We start from the raw sequence: 6,866 nt of genomic DNA, 5'->3' as shown, positions 1-6,866 counted from the left end.
CAGCACTTCTGAAAGGTTGCCGACCCCTGATCTAAGTATTCCAATTTCTCTATACTTAACTGCATGAGAATCAAAGATTAATAACTCTTTGCCCTTCTACAGCACCTTGCATCTAATGATCTCAAAACATTGTACAAGCCTTGCTGAAGTAAGCATCATAATCCCCTGTGAGGTAGAGAACTGTTAGTCCCATTTTATAGTTAAATAAACGCACACAAAGAGGTGAAATGACTTGCACAAGGTTGCACACTGAGTCTGTAGCAGAGCCAGATCAGTGACTGAATCCTCTAGCCTAACCACCAGAACATGCTCTCTAGAGGAAAGCCAATATACCACTTCAGTACTACAACAAGGTATTCACACCAGAACAAACTTGAAAATCAAAATAACATTTACACATAGACAGATTTACTTGGAGAGCTCACTTCTTTGGTCCCTTTGCTCTTAATGAAAATAGCTGTGTCTTGAGAAATGTCTTCTCCCTTCCAAGCCAGCTTCCCTTTTATTAGATCCTGAAGGCTAGGACTTTAATCCTGAGCAGTGATGGGCCCAAGTCACAAAGCTGAGATCCAAAATTTCCCCAAATTGGCATTTGTGTTCAGGCCATGGGTTGAAAAATGTACAAGTCCTCTACTAATCTGAGCACTACAGACACCATTTTCAAAAGTGTCTAAGTCACTTAGGAGCCTAACGGCTGTACTTTTTTAGGTGTATATATACAGACACCTTTAAAAATATGCCCCTAAATTCTTATTAGCCAGGCTGAAATATACATGTAAAGCCACGTTACCTTCATTTTAAAACAACACTGCCATTTATTGTGCACTGTACCCAATTATAATATTGTTAATCATCTTGCTATATTTTTAACATAAGTTACTCTGTCTCTCATGCATTTGTGTTGTACCTTCTGACCACTACAGGCTCATTTCACTCCCCCTCCTCTTTTTTTTTTGCCTGTAATAGCTCATGATGTCTCTCTTTTCACATTGTTTACTCTATCTCTTTCCAATGCTTCTCTCTCCCTCTAACCCTTTATATCTCTTTCCCTTTCCTTCTCTCCAGTGGGACTTCCACCTTTTTAACAAATTTTCTCTTTTCCATTGGGGAAAAAAATCTCTTTCAAAGTATGCTGCTTCTCTTTTCTATCCCATCGGTCACTTTCCCCTTCTACACCCTTACACCTTCCTCCCCATCCACAACCTAACTCTACCGACATGCTAACCCCCCAACCCTTCAACTGCACATCTGGTTTCAAAAGGTCAGCAGACATCTAACAGTCAGAGGGCCAAGCTAAGGACTATGAATACCTACATAGGGAACCAATTTCTGACAGCAGAGGGCTCTTTAATCCAGCAGACAAAAGCATAACAAGATTCAGTGTTTGGAAGCTGAAAGTAGACACAATCAGACTAGAAGAAAAGGAGTAAATATTTAACAGGGAGGATAACTAACCATTGGAACATATGATCTAGGGGTGTGGTGAAGTCTCCATTACTTGAAGTTTATATATCAAGATTACATGTCTTTCTAAGAGATATGCTGTAGCTCAGCCAGAAGATATGGGTCTGAAGCAGGCATCACTGGGTTATGTTCTATGGCCTATGTCTGCAGGTTAGGGTAGATTGTCATTATGCTCCCTTCTAGCCTTAATATCTATGAATATATTTCAACCAATGCCCCGGGGAGAAGCCAAGACACTGCTCAACTTGCTGTCTCTGGATTCTGTTTGGTAGTCTTATCTTCTGAAGCCTCCAGCTAGTCAGTGTTTGATAAATAAAAACCACCCATCTCCCTTTGACTAATAGGAGAATTCTCCTACTTTTTGGCTATCCTTTCCCACCCCAGAGCCTGCCAGCTGCTGAAAGAGTGGCAGTGGTGGGCATCTCCATTAATATACTCCCCTCCACAACCTCCACTTTTGGATGGTCCTCCCTTGTGCACAATTCCAATGCCTGTCACGGCGGCTTCCGCTCAGACCTTTCCCCAAAGAGCCTCATATTGAAACTGACCTGATTCCTGTCAGCTTCACAAGGGTTCCCACCTGCAGCTACAAAAACTGTCAAGACCAGTCAGTTTTTACCCCTCTGCAGCTTGGAAAAGCTTTCAGCAGCAACTCAGCTGTAAGACTGCAGACTTATGAAAGCAACAGGACCTTGATTTAAATTGAATTTCCATTTGGAATATTATCTTCATAACCGTAAGGGCTAGATTATTTTTTTAAAACAGAAAAGTGTAAGAACTCAAGATTTGACAATCACCCAGGTATGTTTTCTACTGGCCTAAGCTGAATGGAATTTTTCAGGCCCGGCTTAGACTCATTCCAAATTTTGGATTTATAGCATTGCTGTAACTTACAACATTTATACAGTGCTCTGAGCTTACAAGGGATTAATACTATTGCCAAGATCTCAGCATCATGACTCCATTGCAGGGATTGGCAACCTTCGGCCCGCGGCCCCTGGAGGGCTGGGCCAGTTTGTTTACCTGCATCGCCCACAGGTTCGGCCGATCGCGGCTCCCACTGGCCGTGGCTCACCGCTCCAGGCCAATAGAGGCTACGGGAAGTGGCACAGGCCCAGGGACAGGCTGGCCATGGCTTCTCACAGCCCCCATTGGCCTGGTACAGCGAACCACAACCAGTGGGAGCCGCGATCGGCCGAACCTGCGGACGCGGCAGGTAAACAAACCAGCCCAGCCCACCAGGAGGCTTACCCTGGCAGGCTGCGTGCCAGAGGTCGCTGATTCCTGCTCCATTGCATGGTTATATAAAGACAGAGATGTGACTGTGCAAATCACTATTTAAAACACAAATAGCTTTGGAAACTATACGTAAATGTGGCAATATAATAGATGACAGTTCACGTGAAAGAGAAACTATATGTTAACAACAACTTACATTTGGAGAGGCAGCGTTGCCTAGTGGTTAGAGCATGGGCCTGAGATCCAGGATCCCCAAGTTATCTTCCAGGCTCTGCCAATGATTTGCTGTGTGAATTTGGACAAGTCACTCAAAACTCGCTGTGCCTCAGTTTCCTCATCTGTAAAATGGGTGATAATACTTACAATCATCATCTGGGTGTTACGAAACTTAAATCATTAACGTTTATAAAGCATTTTGTCATCTTTAATTCAATGATGCTATAGAAGTGCAGTGTGTTAATGCTAATATTATTGTTTACATTTCATCCTGACTGGATTCCCAAATATTTTGTTTTACTCATCACTGAAATGCAACAATCTCCAGATAGGAGATAACACAAGAACAGTCATACTGGGTCAGAACAAGGGTTCACCTGGTTGCCAATGCCAGGCAGTTCAGAGGGAATGAACAGAACAGGTAATCATCAAGTGATCCATCCCCTGTCGCCCATTCCCAGCTTCAGAGCATGGTTTTGAATCTGGTGCATCCTGGCTAACAGCCATTGATGGACCTATCCTCCATGAACTTATCTAGTTCTTTTATGAACCCTGTTATAGTCGTGGCCTTCACATCATCATCTGGCAAGGAGTTCCACAGATTGATTGTGCATTGTGTGAAGAAATACTTCCTTTTATTTGTTTTAAACCTGCTACCTATTAATTTCATTTGGTGACCCCTAGTTCTTGTGTTATGAGAAGGAGTAAATAATATTTCCTTATTTATATTCTTCACACCAGCCATGTTTTTATAAACCTCTACCATATGCCCCCTGGCAACAGTTTAACAATACCCAGCAATGCTTTTTCAGCAGTTCATGTCAGGAAGTATCCAACTGAAACTTCAGGGGGAATTTAAGGAGGCAGAATGCAGTGACCACAACTGATATTTAGTCAGGACACAAAATGCCAACCACCTGCCTCAGCAAGGATGGAATCTGATGGGGCCGGTGGCAAAGGTGGGCAGTCCTAATAGTGAAGGAGGGGACACTTTCTGAGGGACAATAGGTAGCTTCCCTCCTCTGAGACTCTCTGACACCTTGGCCAAATGAGGGGAAAGGGTGTTCCAATGGAGTGAAAGAGATTATGCATGGTCCCTACTCCAAGTTGAATCCTGGGAGCTGGAGAATGCTGGCCAATTAGTACCATAGATTCCTGGGGATGGGAGGAATTACCTGGTCTCCCTCAGCAAATGTTCCCTCTCTTGCTGCTGGGACTATCCCCCCTTCACTGCCAGCCCCATCAATTTCCCGCACTCACTGAGGCTTTTGAGACAGGACACAAATGCCCTAGATCTCTATTTTACATTCCATCCAAAAGACAGCACTCCCAGCACCACAGATCACCCCCCACCATCATGCTGGGGAATTAGTTCAATACTGATCAGATACAACAGTGTCCCTATCTCAGTCACTGACTCCACTTTCTGCAGCGCATGTGTATGTCATGAAGTCCTCCAGCCCAAATATGGGCCAAGACTGATCCTGGCTGAAAGGAACAAAATACAACGTAGTATGGATGCAAAATGCAGCCCTACATTTCATATTATACGTTATATTTTCTCTTTATGAATATCTCCTTTAGAAAAAGACAGATAAATAGACTGGACCTCCAACTATGTTAGCAGGAGAGGCCATCTGATCAGTGAGCACCCATTTCAACCAGGACACAGATCTCCCACTAACTTTAGTGGGAATTCCATGCATAGAGCTGTTGCAAGATTGGACCCTGAGGCAAAAAGTTATTAGTTACAGAGGGAAAAATTCCATGTACTGTACACCCTTATGGCCCTGCAGCACACAGGCAGGAACAGTACGTAAAATGCAAAGCAGCCTGCTGGCTCATTTCATTAGTGGGGAAGCCTGCAGCTGATCAGCTCTGTTTTCCTCTCTCCAGCTGTACAGGGTTGTTGTGGCACTGGGAATTTGCTGTGGCTTCTGAAGATTATGGGGATATGCTTCAGCAAGCCAAAAAAAAAAAAAAGTGACAAACAAAATTAAAAAAAAAAAAGTAAAGAAAAAGACAAGAACAGCTGATCTCCTCACCGGAGAAGACTTGGCACCTTCCTACATATGCACACACAATTTTCTTTGGTATTTCCCGGCTTTCTGGCCAGAAAAATCATCACACAACTTTTTTATGGGGGAGGGAATAAAAATGGTTTCTCATACTAGTTCTTTAAACTTTATGGGATATGTAGTTGAGATTAACAGGTGAAAGAGTTTCATGATCCATGCTATTCAAGAGAATGCACACAAAATATTTAGGTAACTAGTTTCTTCACTGCTCTCCAGACAGTCAAAACTGTAAATGCCATCTGACATAAAATATATTTTTGGAAAATGCTATGAGAAATCTTACCCAAAAGATCCAGTTCCATTCCCATTAACTCCAGTGGGAACAGGATCAGGAACATACTTTGATTTATTATCTTAAATACAATGCTATGATTGCAAACTTAACATTTAATTTCCAGACTTTTGTGCAGTTATCTTTTCCAACAGAGATGGGCTCAAACCATAAAATATGGATCTGGATTCCTTATGATTTCAAATGTTCAGGAGTGTTTGGATCTGAGCTTTTTGGGCACCTGTTAGAAGCCTAAGTATTTTCCCAGGCTTAGGAAAAGGAGGATATAAGAGGTGTTAAGAGGAGAGTGGCATCTGCAATGTGGCAGAGTTACAGTGTTACAGAAACCATTGCATGGATTTTTTTTTATTTTTTGAGATTAAAAATTGTAAATTTAATTACTTTAAGGAAATTAGTTGCTTATAACTTATATTTGTATTAAACACTAAAAATTAAAATAGAAATAGAAAAAAATAATGTAAGTAATCAGAAGCGTCTTTGATTGCCCAGTCCTAAAAAATGAAAACTATTTTTTTCATATCTTCCAAAATAATATTCACCTCTGAGCTGAGAACAAATATTAGAAACTTCAGCTCCGATTTATTTATTGTGAAAGTGGTAAACTGTTGAAAATTGGTGCGTAGGATGAAAATATGATCTCACCCATATCAATAACAAACTCATCTAATAAATAAATGCAAAATACACCTGACAAAAATAAACCAAAATTGCAAAGCCTGCACGGATGTGGCAAATACAGAACAGAGGAATTCCATGCTCTGCAAAATGTTAAATGAGCTTATCCTTACTTGTCAGCACTTGTTTTCACCAAGAAATTTAACTGGAGATCTCTGGTATTTGAAGGCAGCAGGGTAACCTATCATGCTAAAGAAGAATCTGTGTCTATTGTCAGTAGTTATCTTAAGAGGCCCAAAAGCAACATTCTGGTGCACTATAGATACATGTGTTACATAAAGTGACTTCTCATTGGCAATCACTCACCCAAATAATGATCAGGCCCAACTCTGCTAGGCTTTTAAAAATCAGATGGGAGCAGTCACATCAAATCACGCATAATACTGGTGTAATTCCAATGGCTTCAAGTTATACTAATGGAGTTACACTAGTTATGAATTTAGCCTAAGACCACTGCAGCCCTGCACTTTCAAACATCCAGCTACTGTCACTTCCATTTTAATTTTATGTGACTCCACAATCTCATGATGCACCTGTACATCCACAATATCATTATTTGGATTTACATGAGCATTACAATTTAATAATCGACTCTGCAGGTCACCAAGTTAAAAAGTTTCAGGGGGTGGTAGTTCTAGGATAAAGAGTTTGAGCAGAGCTCACCCTGATCATATGGTCAACGCTTGCAAGAGGGTTTAGAAGTCTTCTACATTATACCTAGAAAGGTCTCCAGCTATAATTTGACCCCTCTACTTGTTGTCAAGTTAACTAGATTCATGAATGGCTACGAAAATGATCTTGCAAATAAATATTTGCAGCTATGACTATTCAGAACATTGGTACGTGCTTAAAGCAACAAGGAACATAATGTACCATGCAGGAACAGTACATAATTTTTAAAT

General features: G+C 41.2%; 1 protein-coding gene across 15 annotated transcripts in view; it reads right to left on the bottom strand.

The window, feature by feature from the left end:
* Nucleotides 1-6,866, bottom strand: part of ZBTB20 (zinc finger and BTB domain containing 20) — a 644,993-nt gene that overhangs the window by 129,076 nt on the left and 509,051 nt on the right. For all 15 annotated transcript variants that reach the window (XM_075072201.1, XM_075072197.1, XM_075072200.1 and 12 more), the window contains one exon: nucleotides 2,900-3,041. The gene's annotated coding sequence lies outside the window, so the exon portion shown is untranslated. The remainder of the gene's footprint in view (nucleotides 1-2,899; nucleotides 3,042-6,866) is intronic.

This window comes from Chelonoidis abingdonii, chromosome 1, assembly GCF_003597395.2.
Source record: "Chelonoidis abingdonii isolate Lonesome George chromosome 1, CheloAbing_2.0, whole genome shotgun sequence".
NCBI classification, from domain to species: Eukaryota; Metazoa; Chordata; order Testudines; family Testudinidae; genus Chelonoidis; species Chelonoidis abingdonii.
This window is presented reverse-complemented; position numbering and strand designations above follow the sequence as displayed.